At 33.9% G+C, this 17,859-nt stretch overlaps 1 long non-coding RNA gene across 1 annotated transcript in view; it reads right to left on the bottom strand.

Moving 5' to 3' along the window:
* Positions 1-393: 393 nt before the first annotated feature.
* The window catches only part of LOC111769725 (uncharacterized), a 45,746-nt gene continuing 28,280 nt past the window's right edge, over positions 394-17,859 (bottom strand). Inside the window, exon 4 of the long non-coding RNA XR_011430337.1 lies at positions 394-704. This is a non-coding gene — a long non-coding RNA (uncharacterized lncRNA). The remainder of the gene's footprint in view (positions 705-17,859) is intronic.

The following is a 17,859-nucleotide window of genomic DNA, read 5'->3' as shown; positions in this document are numbered from 1 at the left end:
AACTGTGGAGTCTGTACTGTTAGCAAACTCCCTGCCACTGCTCTAGACTTTGCATGTTCAACAACCCACTGAACTAAACTTAATAGTCCTCATACATTTAGTGGTCCAAGTTTTATTACCCATAACCAAACATTAACAATTAAAATATATTGAAAATATGACCATCAAGTGTGTTAAAAGTGTTTATCACTAAATTTAATGTTCAGCAGTCTGTTATGGCATTTTTTTTGTAGCTCTTTACCCACCTCTGGCTATGTTTGCCAATCATTTAGAGAATAGTATTAGTAAGCATGAATTCTGAATGTTCTTCACTTTAAAATCTGATACTATGAAAATTATTAACAATGAAATCATATCTTTATATAATAAGATAAAATAAATCTAATTCATGAATTATAAAAATACAACGGAAAACATTTATTTAATGTTTTTATATTAGGGGTCTGAAATCATCAAAAGAAAATTATATGTGTGGGTGTGGGCATGTACATGAATCTATGTATTAACATAAGACAAGGACTTTATTTAAAACATTTTCAAAAGAAATTAATCTCACATTTGCAGTGTACTACTTAATAGCAAGAAGATAAACTTTTTTTCTCCGTAAGTATTGTCCTTAAACTTTTACAGTATCTCTTACGATTCAGTGTCCTAGTTCTGCATCTGGATCAAATCCACATTCTATTTCAGCAACTTGAGGAAATCTGGAATTTAAAAATATATTCTTGGATAATTCTACAAAATGTATATTAACAATAAGATAAAGCAGTACAAGTTAAATGAGCATATTTTATCATGCTAAACTGAAAAAGTAGAAGTGCTTCCCTTCATCGAATCACCAGGCAAACACCATGTGGGGTGAAAAGGAAAAACAAAAAGTATTTTAAAACCTCATATTTAGGGTCTAAAACTTGTCCACCGCCTGTGGCTCTGGAAAGGAGGACTTGGCCTCAGAGCGCAAAGCACCGCAGCCAGGAAGGCAGGGACTGAGGGCAGGCCATCGGGGCACTGGCAGCCAAGGGTGTGCCCCGCCTCCCCCACCATTCAGTGCTCTTGCTGTACCTGTGAGGCTCACAGATTTCTTCAAAAGGTTTATAAACAATTATCACTACTAACCATAAACCATATGTGAGAATAAAGTCTATGGTACACAAGTAAACATATACATACTTTATTTGGGAATTTATCATTTGGCTTAACTTCCTGAAGAATACATTTAGTCTAAAATATTGAGTACATTCTGTAGGTCTTTATTATTAACGTCACTAAGATCCTTAAAAATATTTAGCAAGTAAGCGTTTACAAATGACACTTTAAAAAGCCATGTGAATATTGTAAGAGCCCTGAAATTCTGCCATTTCCCTCCTTTACAAGTGAGGAAACTGAGGCTAATAGATATGCATAATTGCCCAAGTCATTTGTTATATGATAACTATCACAAAATTAAAAATTATATTGAAAACAAGCTAATAAAGTCAGTCTGATAAATAGATATCCAAACAAAGATAAAGACAAAAAGGACATAAAAAGATGGGAAAAGAGTACAAACTTTGAAGAAAAAGCAAAAATTAAAACATTTGCGTCTTCATGAAAATGTTAATAAAATCATTACAGAAATAGGTGAAAAATTAAATTCTATTTTTAGAATATTTTGAGACAGGAGAAATCACCTTTTACTTTTTCAGAAAAAATTTTTTGAAGGAAGTAAGAAATTGGATTTCAAAAACTCTTTAAGAAAGGGGAGACCTCACCATGACAGGATTCTAGGCATAGAATATTTCATAAGAAAGGCAGGAATACCAAGAGCTTCTGAAAAAGGACACTGAAGGTGAGAGCTGGAATATATATCATAATGTTAAGGAAATGAGAATTTGGGTTTGGAAATAATTCAAGGATAAAGTAAACAATTCTTCATGCAACAAAACTTTAACATTCAAAAGAGATCCTGAATGCTCATGAATCCCCAAATTAATAAATATGAAAACGTTTGCAGAGGCTCCTGCCTCTTCTGTTGGACAGTATAGAGCAGTGCATACGTAGACTGGCTTTAGAGACAGGCTTGAGCAGAAATCCCCACTGCCACTTACTAACATTGTTGTCTTAGACAAGTTACATAATTTCCCCAACTTTCAGTTTTCCCATCTGTAGAATGAAGATAATATCACCTACCTTACAATAATTATTGTAGGACTAACTGAAATAATGTATGTAATGCATGCAAAAGCACTTTGCACAATCTTGACATAAGAACTCAATAAATTGCAGCTATTATTATTAGCTACCAGTATTTTTAAAAAGCAGATTAATACAGCGTGTGACTGAGCTGCTTGGTCAATATCAATAAAATCCCAAACTATGGAGATTCTTCCCCTCTCACTTGAGGGCCACAAGGAAGCTTTTGGTCACCCTGCTATTAGCAAAGACAGAGAGAAAGTCCTGCTTCGGCCAGCTGGACAACTTAGAGCTTCTAGTTCCACATTTCCAATGGGAGATAGGAAGAATACGGAGGACAGGCAATGGACAGAAACAAATGAAATGAGTCCTTTCCATTCTTCTTCAACAACTCTACCAATGCCCCACACTAAAGAGGGCTTCGGAAAGGGTTGTGTATGTGCACATTCACAGGGTCAGATTCTCACTTTTCCCTTGCCTTCTCCAGCGCTGTCATAAAGTCAAAGTGCTATAATGACACCTCCTCTTGACATGAGCAAGACTGATGTCCTGCTTGTACTTTCAACTGGAGCCCAAAATGAAAGACCTCTGCTCATATCTACCATTGTTTCAAAGAACGTTGCTAGTTTTAGCTCTTCCCAACTCCCAAGGCCTGAGTTTTAAATAGGTGACTTATACTGGTATTTCAATTATACTTAATAATATAAAATTGATAAATGTGCTCTAGTGCTCAGTTGTCAGTAGTGAGTGCGAGAGCACAATATCTCCAGTGCCAGTACATCTCCCACGTGCAAGTGAGAGAGAAACGAAAGGAAAAATAAATCCCTCCCTTTCTCTCTTCACTTCCTGACCTTGTTGTTTTTATCTATATTTTATTATACCTACTTCCAAAAATCAAAATTCTTCTTGGTTCTCATGTTAAGTAATGTCCTTTATGTTCAACTCACCGTTAAACATTCTACATATTTTTACATATCTACCTAGAGAGATTTCATTCCTTATCTTTTGTTTCCTTTCCTCCTAGACCCTGCCTTGGTAGATAGATCAGATAGATAGATAGATAGATAGATAGACAGACAGACACAATTACATTATGCTTTCTTTTTTCAGGAGACGAGGCTTTTTGAGAGATGAAGACAGCGTAAGAATTAAATAAATCACTCTTTACTTTCTTAATATGCTCTTTGTTTCTATCTGCCCACTTCACATTAAAATATAATGATTGTAGCATCTTCTAAAAAATGAGCTACTCCCTCAAAAATCTTTTCACTCTCTCTTAATCAACTGCTGACTGCCTTAGCTACTTACTATTCATTCCCCATTAATTATAAAATGATCACCCGGTTTTTAGTTTACTTAAAATCTTCTGTAACCATGCATGTTTGATCCTTAAGGGAACTGAAAATACAGGAAACCTTAGTCATGACTTTTTCCAAGCCAGCTTTGCATACAGTTTGAGGGTTTTACACAGCTGGGAAGAACTTGCCAAATGATCTGTTTTCAAGAAATAAAGGAATGAGAGTAAATTTTATCCTTATTTTCCTCCACTCAAAGAGAATTTCAAGAATTTCTATTCTCCTTCAACTTCAAACCACTATGAGACTTCTATTATCTCAGTTTTCATCCTCACTTCCTAAAGGAATACAGTGGTAGAGCAGACTATCTGTGTGTGTGTGTATATAAATTTTGTTAAAACTTTCTGTGAAAAATTTTGGTTGTCTATGCAGTCCCTACTCAATGGAAATAATACCCAGTATCTGGTCAGCTATCATGTCAACTTGAACAAATGGCTAGAAATATTTTTACCAAATATATCGGCCATTATGGGGATGATCCAGCTTAAAATCCATGCTATGTAGCAAATATGAATTTCACTTTGGAGATTTCCAGGGGAGCACCTTAAAAGAGCAGGCAGAAATCCTCCAAAGTAACTGAAACCAAGGTATAAGAAGCTGAAATTGTAGGATATGTCATATATATTAAGATACCTTGGGCAGAGGAAAAAACTGGTTGCAAATAAGACCACTAAATTGAATGTCAAACTAAAAGCTAAATTACAATCAAACTGTTTTTCTCATATGGGCAAATCTATACAATGCGCTCTAAGTGAATAGCAGCAGAAATTGTTAAATTATTATTATTATGATGATTATTATTATGGTTAATTATTCTCCTGAATAACATAGAGTATAAGTAAAATACAGCTTGTCAACTTTCTCTTAACAAGCATTTTCTATCTTATTCAATCTCTCACACATAGAATACACAAAAATATTTTCATGAGTTTTCTTTTGCTTACGATGAATTTATTTATTGTGTTCTATTGGTTATTATTTTTCAATATCCATATAACACATTATTAAGAAAATAATCACTGAGCACCTTGTATATGTCAGGAACTGTTTGTAATAGAAATATCTAGTGAAAAAAAAAATCCTGCTATCAAGAATATTGTCATCTAAGTTGGGAAATAAGTAAGTAGGAAATGATCACACAGTGATGAGAATTAAGACAAAAGTGAGCTCATGGTGCTAAGAGAGCACAAAAAAGTGGTACCAAATCCAGGCCTGGAGGAAGCAAAGTCCCCTTCTCATGTCTAAAGTTAAAGCCTACACAATCTTTCATCTCTCCCTGGTAATCACCTCTGATTGTAGATATTTCCTGTATTCCCTTTAGTCTTTTGGTAATTTTGAGGCAAACCTGAAAAGATTGGGAAAGGAAAAAACAGAATGAGTTTTATTTCCTTGCAGAATCTGCCTTCTAAATTCATAAACTCAGTTTCGCCTGACCTTCTTGGAGGATTATTTTGGTTCCACTGCTTGCTCTGTTTTCATCTCCTGCTGCACCTGCCCATTCCCCTCAAGGTTTCAGAGTAAAGCGAACTGGCCTGTCTGGTACCTAGATTTGCAGTCGGTATTAGTCAATCATCCTTACTTTGTTCATAAATAAAATATAACGAATAAGTAGTAAAATCAATATTCAATATTATCTAACTAGTACTAGAACCATGATTAGATACAAGTCTCCTAACTAATAATGTATTCTTTTTCTAAGCTTTGCTGCAGTGGAAAAGTGCTAAATCTGGCATCAAGATTAAGATAAAGTTATTCATATAGCTAGCTAACATAAAGTAAGAAAAATAGCACTCCTTTTTATAATCTTAAAAAACAAGAAAAATCAAATTATACAAAGCCCCAGGCTTCCAAAATATCTCCAGATCACTAACATGGTGATTCCCCCAACCACCACCACCACCACCACACATACACACTCCCCCCCCACAACAGGTCCTAATCAAAGAGAAACAAATCAAAACAGACAATGAGGAAAAAAATTACACTTGCTTTCCACTATAATTGGTACATTGGTAGAAGAGAAAAACTGGTCTGACATAGTATTTTGCATAAAAGCAGAGAAGTATTAGAAAAGGAATATTAGTCGGAAGATACAAAAGAAAAGGAAAAATGGAATGAGAAGCACATAGGACTTAACATGAACCAATTTGCTGGCAGTGATGATATGGTGATCAGTAATGGTGACAGAGATGGCAAGGAGCTGGCTCAGCCAATGGAAAGATGCCAGCAATAAAAAGAAAACAGGGCTTCTGCAATAGGGTAGAGGGAAGAAACAAAGCCACACAAACCTCCAGTTTATGTAAGAAGAGAGACTAAGAGCAACCAGAGCCTCAAGAAGGAAGGAAGGTCATGAAGAGAGAGGGAAGATAGAAAGGAGGGAAGGGAAGGAAAGAAGGAAGAAAAGGAAAACAGACCTTGATAGCATAAAATAACTTAAGTTGACCAAAGATGATCACATAATCTTAATCTTCCATGTACTAATGGCATACCAACTAGTACATTTCTGCAATCTAAGGGAGGAGGTTCCAGTGTGGGGCTAAATATAAGCACACTTCACTCTGTCTATCCCACTGAATACAGCAATAAAACCTGGACAGACTGAGTGGAATAGATATTTGAAGACTAAAAAGCAAACTATAGCTGATGGATTCTGGAAAACGAACAAAATTTGAAATACTGTCACACTGGCAGTGAGTTTATTATTTTTTCTACAAGTAACTCCCAGCCTAAACTCAACATACTGGAAGTAGACACCAGGGTGCACACAGAGAGATATCCAGGAGAAGCACTCTAGTTCTTCTCGAGGAGTGGAAAAGGAACAACTAATATTCAGAAAGAGTGCTCTGTTGACCCACACCCAGCCCCCTAGTAATCCGGTGTGGTAGCAACAGGCAGAGGCCTGCAAAATCCAAAACTCATAAATAGGAGCCTTCTTCTCTGTTTAGAGGAGCTGTGGTGCAAAGATGTGGGGCAAATGCCATTGCTTTTCTTCCTTCCTCCTTCCCCTTTCCCACTGCCTCTTGACCCTGGATGCAGAGGCACTTGCGGAAATGCACAGAAATGTATGGAACTAAAATCCTAGTTTTCTGGGTGGACAACTAAAAAAAGAGGAGCTCCAGGAAACTGGAAAGTTTGAGGGAGATTGTAGAGAGTGAAAGCTCAGGAAAGCAAACCCAAAGAGTCATTTAGGAACTCCTAAGTTCACCCCTAACCTGCACAGGTGTGGAACTGATCCTATTCATCATAAAAATTACTTTGAATACTGAACCTCTAGACCACAGCACAGGTCCAAGACTGACCTCTGGATGGTTCACAGGCAGGAAAGTTACACATTGCTACAAAGACTGTGAAAATGGGACTGACACTGAAACTACAGTCTATGGAGGAGAATTGGAACCAGTGGCCCAAACCTAACCAGGCTGACTGCCTGCTGAAACAAAACAATTAACATTTTCTATAGAATTAAAATGATATCATAGTCTTATAAGACAATATTCAAAATGACCAGAATACAACCCAAAATTACCCAGCATACAAATAACTAGCAAAATCTCAAAGTGCATGGGAAAAGATAATCAAAAGATTCTAACACTGAGAAGACAGAGACATTAGAATTATCAAAGATTTTTAAGTAGCTACTATAAAAATATTCCAGGAAACAATCAAAAATACTCTTGAAACCAAAGGAAAAATAGAAAGTCTCAATATTTAATATAAATAGATAAATAAAAAAGAGCCAAATTAAAATTTTTGAAGTGAAAACAAAATAATCAAAGTTCAAAAATCACTGGATAGCCTCAATAGCAGACTGTAGATGACAGAAAAAAGAGTCATTGAACTAGAAAATATATCAATAAAACTTATTCAATCTGAATAACAAAGAGAAAAAATTTTTTCTACAAATGAACAAAGCCCTCGGGTACCTATGAGACGATAACAAAAGATCTAACAATTGTGTCATATAAGTCCTAGAAAGAGAATAGGAAGAGTATGGTGCTAAAAAAGTACTTAAAGAAATAATAACTAAAAACTTCCCAAATTTCATGAAAGACATAAACATACAGATTCAAAAATCTCAGCAAAACCCAAATGGGAGAAATTCAAAGAAACTATGTCCAGGCACATCATAATCAAACTGCTAAAAATGAAATACAAAGAAAAACAATCAGGGAATAACAACGATTTACATACAAAGGAAAAATAATTTGAAAGACTGAAATTTATCATCAGAAACCCTGCACTCCAAAAGAGAGTGGAACAACATACTTAAAGAATTGAAAGAAAAGAACTGTCAGCTAAGAATTCTCTATGCAACAAAACTATCTTTCAAGAATGAAGGAAAAATAAAGGCATTCTCAGATAAAGGAAAACTAGGAGAATTCATTGTCAGCAGATACGCTTTCAAAGAAATGCTGAAGGAGCTTCTTCACATAAAAGGAAAATTAAAACCAGAAAATAAATTTGAAACATCAGAAATGAAGGAAATGTAAGAAAAGTGGAAAACATCTGGGTAAATAGGGAGACCATTCTTTCCCTCTTGAGTTTTTAAAGATATGGTTAGCAGTTGAAAGCAAAAATTATAACAATGTGTGATGAGATTTACAATGTAACTATATGTAATGTATAAGTTAACTATATCATGAAGAGGAGAGAATACTTATTAATACATGGTGGTAAGATTTCTACATTCCATTTTAAGTGGTGGGACGTTGATTCTAAGTAGGCTGTGAAAAATTAAATATGCAAATAGCAATCCCTACGGCAACTACTAAAAACAATAGAGATACAATAAAAACACTATACAGTAAAATGGAACACTAAGAAAGCAACCCAAAATAAGGCAGGAAAAGAAAAACAAAAGAATAAAAAATAAATTGAATAAACATAAAATAAATACTAAATTTTTAGACATACTCTTAAACAGAAATAGCTACATTAGATAAAAATACTCTCAACATACAAATGAATAAAGATTGTGAAAATGGATTTTTTTTTAAAAAAGGACTATTGTCCTTCAAGAGTGAGGGACAAATTGAGACATTCCCATATAAACAAAAATGGAGGGAGTTTATTACCACTAGACCTGCCCTTCAAGAAATGCTCAAGTAGTACTGCAAGGTGAAATGGAACGCCACTGAACAGTAACTCAAAGCCATATGAAGAAATAAAGATCTCAGCAAAGAAAGGTAAATATATGGGCAATTAGAAAAGCTAGTATTATTGTAACAATGGTCTGTAACTCCACTTTTTGTTTTATACATGCTTTAAGAAACTAATATATGTTTTTCAAATTATGAGTCTAAAAGGTAGTAATACTGTAACTTTGATTTGTATCCACATGTTACTGTCTACATAATTTAAGAGAATAATGCATTTAAAATAATTATTTGTTTATATTTTGGGGCACACAATGTATGATATGATTTTGTATCATCAAAACCGAAAAGGGTGATAACAGAGCTATAAAGGAGCAGAGTTTTTGTATGTTATTGAAGTTGAGCTTGTGTAAATTCAAATTAGAGTGTTATAAATTTAGAATGTTAAATGTAATCCCCATGGCAACCACAAAAAAATTGCTGTAGAATGTAAACAAAAGAAAATGAGAAACTAATTTAAACATTTCCCATAAAAAATCAACTAAACAGTAAAGAAAACAGTAATGCAGGAAATGCGAGAGAAAAGAGTTATTTGGTATATAGAAAACAAATAGCAAAATAATGACAGTAACCAGTCCCTCTCAATCAGTAAATACTTCAAATGCAATGGATTAAACTTTCCAATCAAAAGACAGAGATTGGTAGATAAACATTATATTGTTGGCATTATATCATTGGCCAAAGAACATTATACATTAATCAAAGATCCAATACACCAAGAAGATATAACAATTATAAATATTTATACACCTAATAATAGACCAGCAAAATATACGAAGCAAAAGATGACAGAATTGAAGGGAGAAATAGTTCTGCAATAGTAGTTTGAGACTTCAGTATCCTATTCTCAATTATGGATGGAACAATCAGTCAGAAGTTAAGTAAGGAAATAGAGGAAATAAACAACACAATAAGACAACTAGAGCTAATAGACATAAACAGCACATTATCCCCAATAACAGCAGCATACTTATTCTTCTCAAGTGCACATGTGACATTTTCCAGGATAGACTATCTAAGTTAAGCCACAAATTAAGTCTCAATAGATTTAAAAAGATATCATGCAAAATATCTTCATGGGCCACAATGGGATGAGGTTAGAAATCAACAACAGAAAGAAAACTTGAAAATCCAAAAGTTTGTGGAAATTAAATAGCACACTTTTAAATGATCAATGGATAAAAGAAGAAATCACAATGGAAATTAGAAAATACTTAGACACAAATGAAAATTAAAACACAGCATACCCAAACTTATGGGACATGCTGAAAGCAGTGTTAAGGGGGAAATTTATAGCTACAGATGCTTACATTAAAAAACAAGAAAGATCTCAAAACATCAACCTAACCTTAAAACTTAAGGAACTAGAAGAATAAAAAGAACAAACTAAACTTAAAGTTAACAGAGGAAAGAAATAATAAAAATTAGGGCAGAGATAAACAAACTGGAGAATAGAGAAAACCACTGAAACCAAAAACTGGTTCTTTGAAAAGACTGACAAACTTTTAGCTTGATGGACTAAGAAAAAAGAGAGAAGACTCAAATTACTAAAATCAGAAATGAAAGTGAGGATATTACCACCAATTCTACAAAAATAAAAAGGACTATAAAAGAGTACTATGAACAATTGTACACCAACAAATTGTATAACCTAGATGAAATGGACAAATTCCTAGAAACACAAAACCTACCAAGACTAAATCATGAAGAAACAGAAAATCTAAATAGATCTATAACTATTAAGGAGATTGAATCAGTAATAAAAAATCTACTGACAAATAAAAGCCCTGAACCTAATAGCTTCACTGGTGAATTCTACCAAACATTTAAATAAGAACTAATACCAATCCTTCTCAAACTTTAGCAAAATATTGCAGAGGAGGGAACAGTTCCTATGAGAAAGAAAACTTCCTATGTACAAGGAAACTGCAGGCAAGTATCCCTTATAAATATTGATGCAAAAATCCTCAAAATACTAGCAAACAAAATTCAGCAGCATATTAGAAAGATTATACACCATAACCAGGTGGGATTTATTTCTGGAATGCAAGGATGGTTCATCATACAAAAATAGATCAAGACATCACATTAACAAAATGAAGGAAAAAAATACGTGATCACCTCTATAGAGGCAGAAAAGGCATTTGACAAAATTCAACACCTTTTCATGATAAAAACACTCAATAGACTAGGGATAGAAGGTAACTACCTCAACACAATAAAAGCCATGTATGAAAAATCCACAGCAAACATCTTACTCCATGGTGAAAGACTGAAGGCTTTTCCTCTAAGATCAGGAACGAGGCAAGGATGTTCATTTTCACCACTTCTATTCAACATAGTACTGAAAATTCTAGCAGAGCAATTAGGCAAAAAAGAAAAATAAAAGACAGCATCTAAGTTATACGGAAAGAGTAATTATCTCTATTTGCAGTTGATATGATCTTAGATATAGGAAATCTTAAAGATTCCACAAAAAAACCTGTTAGAATTAAAAAATGAATTCTGCAAAGTAGGAGGATAAAAGTCAACACATAAAAATCAGTAGCATCTCTATACACTAACAATTAACAATCTGAACAAGAAATTACAAAAGAATTCCATTTACAATAGCATCAAAAAGAATAAAGTACTTAGGAATGAACTTAGTCAAGGAGGTGAAAGACTTGTACAATAAAAACTACAGGGCCAGCCTGGTGGAGTAGTGGTTAAGTTTGCGTGCTCTGCTTTGGTGGCCTGGAGTTCGCTAGTTCAGATCCCAGGTGCGAATCTATGCACTGCTTATCAAGCCATACTGTGGCAGGCACCCCACATATAAAGTAGAGGAAGATGGACATGAGTGTTAGCTCAGGGACAATCTTCCTCAGCAAAAAAGGGGAGGATTAGTAGCAGATGTTAGTTCAGGGCTAATCTTCCTCAAAAAATAAATAAATAAAATTTTTAAAAAACTACAAAACTGCTGAAAGAATTAAAGAAGACATAAACAGATATACATCCTATGTTCATGGATCAGAAGACTTAATATTATTAAGATCTCAGTACTAACCAAAGCTATTTATAGATTAATGCAATCCTTATCAAAATCCCAAGGACATTTTTTTCAGAAATAGAAAAACCCATCCTAAAATACATATGGAATCTCAAGGGATTCCAAGTAACCAAAGCAACCTTGAAAAAGAATAAAGCTTAAAGACTCACGCTTCCTAATGTCAATACTTACTACAAAATTACATTCATCAAAACAGAGTAGTAGGGGCTGGCCCCGTGGCTGAGTGGTTAAGTTTGTGTGCTCCACTGTGGCAGCCCAGTGTTTCATCAGTTCAAATCCTGGGCACAGACATGGCGCTGCTCATCAAGCCATGCTGAGGCGGCATCCCACATGCCACAACTGGAAGGACTCACAACTAAGAATATACAACTATGTACCAGGGGGCTTTGGGGAGAAAAAGGAAAAAAATAAAATCCTTTAAAAAAAAGAGTAGTATTAGTATATAGACAGACAGACATACCAATGGAATAGAGTATAGATCCCAGAAATAAACTCTCACATATGTGGCCAAATGATTTTTGACAAGGGTGCCAAGACCATTCGGTCAGGAAAGGAGAGTCTTTTCAACAAATAGTTCTGAAAAAACTGGATATCCACATATAATAGAATGAAATCACACCCTTATCTAACACAGTACACAAATCCAATTCAAAATCAATAAAAGATTTAAATGTAAGACATAAAGCTCTTAGAAAAAGACACAAGGACAAAGCTTCATGACATTGGATTTGGCAATAACTTCTTAGATATGTCACCAAAAGCACAGGCAACAAAAGAATAAAAAGATAAATTGGACTTCATGAAAATTTTTAAAATTTGTGCATAAAAAAATGCTATCAACAGGGGCCGGCCCTGTGGCCCAATGGTTAAGTTCACACACTCTGCTTCAGCGGCCCAGGTTCCAATCCTGGGCGCAGACATGGCACTGCTCATCAAGCCATGCTGAGGTGGCATCCCACATGCCACAACTAGAAGGACCCACAACTAAAAATACACAACTATGTACTGGGGGGCTTTGGGATAAAAAGGAGAAATAAAATTTTTAAAAGAAAACTATCAACAAAGTATAAAGGTAACTCACAGAATGGGAGGAAATATTTACAAATCGTACATCCAATAAGGAGTTAACATCCAGAATACATAGAGAACACCTAAAACTCAGCAACAACAAACCACCCAATTAAAAAGTGGACAGGGGGCCGGCCCTGTGGCCAAGTGGTTAAGTTCACACACTCCACTTCAGTGGCCTGGGGTTCCTCAGTTTGGATCCGGGGCACAGATCTACACACCACTCATCAAGTCATGCTTTGGTGGAATCCCACACAGAAGAACTAGAATGACCTAGAACTGAGATATACAGCTACATACTGGGGCTTTGGGGAGAAAAGAAAAAAAAAGAGGAAGATTGCCAACAGATGTTAACTCAGGGCCAATCTTCTTCACCAAAAAGAAATAAAAGGACAAAGGACATGAATAGATATTTCCCCAAAGAAGATATAAAAATGGCCAATAAGAACATGAAAAGATGCTCAACATCACTAATCATCAGGGAAATGCAAATAAAAATGAGATACCACCTCGCACCCACTAGGATGGGTACTACCAAAAAAATGAAAAACAAATGTTGGTGAGTATGTGGAGAAACTGGAACCCTTGTGCACTGTTGGTGGGAATGTTAAATGGTAGAGCTGTTGTGGAAAATACTATGGCAGCTCCTTAAAAAATTAAAAATAGAATTATCATATGATCCAGCAACTCTACTCCTGGGTATATACCAATAAAAAAATGAAAGCAGGGTCTCAAAGAGATATTTGTACATCCATGTTCATAGCAGCTTTATGCACAATACCTAAAACATGGAAGAAGCTCAAGTGTCCATCAATGGAAGATAGATAAGCAAAATGTGGTATGTATATACAACGAACTATTATTCAGCTTTAAAAAGCAGGGAAATTCTGACATATGCTACAACATGAGTGAATCTTGAGGACATTATGCTAGGGAATATAAGCCAATCATAAAAAGACAAATACTGTATGATTCCACTTATATGAGGTACTTAGAATAGTCAAAGTCATAGACACAGAAAGTACAATTGTGGTTGCCAGGAACTAGGTGGAATGGGGAGTTATTGTTTAACGGGTATAAAGTTTCAGTTTTACAAGATAAAAAGAGCTATGGAGAAGGACGGTGGTGATGGTTGCACAACATTACGAATGTATTTAATGTCACTGAACAGTACACTTAAAAATGGTTATGTGAGTTTCACTACAATAAAAAAGAAATCTTAAGTGTAGGAGCTAGGCTGAAACACAAGAAAAATATAAAACCATGTTTCCCTATTTCTACTGACAATAAAAATATTCTTCAAGAAAAAAGGAACAAACATAAAATAAATACTAAAATTTTAGACATACACCAAGTAAACAAATAATTCCATTAGATGAAAATGATTTCAACATACAAATAAAAAGACAGAGGCTGTGAAAATGGATTTTTTTCCAAAAACCCCATAAACTAAACATATGCTGTCTATAAGTAACTGACTTCAAATATAATGACACAGGTAGGTTAAAAGTATAAGGATGAAAAAGCTATATGCAAACACTAATAAAAAAAAAAAAGCTGGACTGGCTATAATAACATCAGAAAAAGTATACTACAAAGCAAAGAGAATTACCAATGATAAAGAGAGACATTACATAAGGGGTAGAAAACTTTTTCTATAAAAGGAAAGATAAATATTTTAGGCTTGGCAAGCCATATGGTCTCTGTTGCAAAAAATATAACTGTCATTATAGTATAAGGCAAGCCATAGACAATTCATAAGTGAACAGGCTTTGATGTAGTCCAATAAAATTTTACTTACAGTAACAGATGGTAGGCTAGACCTGGCCCAAGAGCCACAGTTTGCTGATCACTACACTTTAAGTAAAGATAAAATGGTCATCAGGTCAAGAAGATATAATATTCTTACATATGTATGCACTTAACAACAGAGTTTCAAACACACAAAGCAAAACCTGACAGAACTGGAAAAAAAGCCAAATCCAAAATTATACTTGGAGAGCTCAACACTCCTCACTTCAGTAATAGAATGCAGAAAATCTCCAAGGATAGAGAAGAACTGGACCAAATTGATTTAATTGACATTTACAGAACATTTACATTTTACCCAACAATGGCAGAATATATATTCAAGTACACACAGAACATCAGTCAGGGTAGACCATAAAACAAATCTTAACAGTATTAAAGAACTGAAATCCCATAAAGTATTTGTTTTTACTATAAAAAGATTGAATGAGAGATCAATAACAAAGATAACAGGAAAACCTTGGAAATTAAACTACACACTTTTAAATAACCCATGGGTCAAAAAGAGAGTATCAAGGAAAATTTTAAAACAGTCTGAGCTAAATAAAATGAGAGCACAGTATATCAAAATCTGTGTAATGCAGCCAAAGAGGTTCTTAGAGAAAACTTATAGCCTTCAATACTCACATTAAAAATGAAAGACAATCTCAAATCATCAATTTAAGCTCCCATCTTAAGAAACTAAGAAAGACAAAAATAAACTCAAAGAAAGAAGGTAATGATAAAACAAGGGCAGAAGTCAATGAATTGAAAACAGAAAAAAAATCAATTAAATCAAAAACTGGTTCCTTAAAAATATCAATAAAATTGATAATTATCCAGGCAAGATTGACAAAGAATAAAAGAAAGAAGATGCCAATTACCAATATCAGATGTGAAAAAGAGTCTATCACTACAGATCCAACAGACATTATAATGGACAATAAAGGGACGCTATGAAAATGTCTATCCAAATACATTCAACAACTTAGATAAAATGAACCAGTTCCTCAAAAACTGCAACCTGCCCAAACTCATTTAAAATGAAAAAGGCAACCTGAATAGTATAATATGAAGTAATTGAATCTGTGGTTAAAATCGTTTCAAAAATGAAATCTCCAGGTCCAGATGGTTTCACAGTGAATTCTACCAAAGATTAAAAAAATATCACTTCGGTACAATATATTCCAGAAATTAGAAAAGGAGGAAACATTATCTAACTCATTTTATGAGACCAGAATTACTTCCATATCAAGTCAGACAAAGACAGGAACAGAAAAAGAAAACTACACAACACTATTCCTCACATAGAGGTAAAAAAATATTTTTTTCAACAATATATTAGCAAATCAAATTCAGCTATATACTAAAAGAATAATACGGCATGATCATGTAGGATTTGTCCTAAAAAGTGTAAGCCTGGTTCAATACTTACAAATCAACCAGTTTAGCCATATCAACAGGCTAAAAAAGAAAAAACCCATATGATCCTTCAATTGATACAGAAAAAGCTTTTGACAATATTCAACATCCATTCATGATAGAAAAAGTAAAAACCACTCTCAGCAACTAGAAATAGAAGGGGACTTCCTCAACCAGATAAAAGTCATCTACCAAAATAACTTATAGGTAAAAGGTGAAAGACTGAATATTTTCCTCATCTAATGAGGAAAAAGCTGAGCATGTACACACTCATCAATTATTCCTCATTATAGTAGAAGTACTATTCAGATCAATAAGGCAAGAAAAAAATAAAAGGAACAAAGACTGGAAAAGGAGAAATTAAATTGTCCCTGTTCACTGATTTTCTATGAAGAAAATTCCAAGGGCTCTATACCAACCTGCTAAAATATACGAATTGAGCAAGGTGATAAGATATAAAAATCAACCCCCCAAAAATCAACCATAGTTCAATACACTATGAATGTATAATTGAAGGGCAAAATTTAAAAAAAAAATTAGTATTTACCAAAGCTCCAAAAGAAAATGAAACATTTAGGAAACAAAACATGTACAAGAACTATATGCTAAAAACTACGAAGTCTAATGAAAAAAATCAAAGAAAAATATCTAACTAAATGGAGAGACATATCATGTCTATGGGCTGGAAGATTCAACATAATAAATATATTGATTCACTCCAAATTGATCCATAGATTTAAAGCAAGGCCAATCAAAATCACAGTAGGATTTTTTGTAGATATAGGCAAGCTGACTCTAAAATTTATATGAAAAGTAAAAGAACTAAAGAGCTAAATCTATTTTGAAAAATAAAAGCAAAGTTGGAGAAAATATATTGCCTGATTTTTAGACATAACATACAGTTACAATAATCAAGACAGTATGATACCTTTTGGGTAATAAACTTCCATATTCTTTTCCAGACTGGCTCTACCATTTTATGTTCCTATTAGCAATGCGGTTTCTCTGTATCATCACTAGTATGTGGTGTTGTCACTACTATATTTTTTTTAATTTTAGCCATTCTGAAAGGTAAATAGTGATATCACATTGCAATTTTAATTTGCAATTACCTAATGACTAACGACTTTGAGCATCTTTTCATATGCTTATCTAACATTTGACCAGTCTCTTTGATGAAACATTTACATATGTCTTTTGCCTACATTCTTATTGGGCAATTTTTTTTCATTCTTGTTGAATTTCTAGAGGTATTTAAATATGCTAGATACAAGTTAAATAATCTAGATTCAATACTCTAGATATTAGATACATGTTTTGCAAATATTTTCCCCCAGTTTTTAGCTTGTTTTCATCCTTTTCACAATGTCTTTCAGAACATGAAAGTTACTAATTTTGATGAAGTCCAATTTATCACTTGTTCCTTTTATGAGTCACGTTTTTGGTATCAAGTCTAAGAACTCTTTGCTTAGCCCTTGGTCCTAAAAATATTTTCCTATTTTTTTCTATATAAAAGTTTTATAGTTTTATATTTTGCATTTAAGTTTATGATCCATTGTGAGTTAATTTTTGCGTAAGGTATAAGGTTTATATAAAATAATTAAGCATATTTGTTTGGGTCTATTTCTGGGTTCTCTATTGTGTTCCACTTACCTATGTGTCTATCCTGCCATTGATACAACAGTATTGACTATTGTAGCTATGTTAAGCCTGAACATCAGGTAGTTTTTCAACCCTCTTAACACTTCTTTACTGAAATTGTGTTAATGTTGGTAGGTTCTATGAATTGCCATATAAATTTTAAGATAAACTTATTAAGGCCTACACAAAACTTCCCAGAAGTTTTATA

The sequence above is a fragment of the Equus caballus genome, chromosome 21 (genome assembly GCF_041296265.1).
Source record: "Equus caballus isolate H_3958 breed thoroughbred chromosome 21, TB-T2T, whole genome shotgun sequence".
NCBI classification, from domain to species: Eukaryota; Metazoa; Chordata; class Mammalia; order Perissodactyla; family Equidae; genus Equus; species Equus caballus.
Note: the sequence above shows the minus strand (reverse complement) of the source record. Positions and strands in the feature narration are given on the sequence as shown.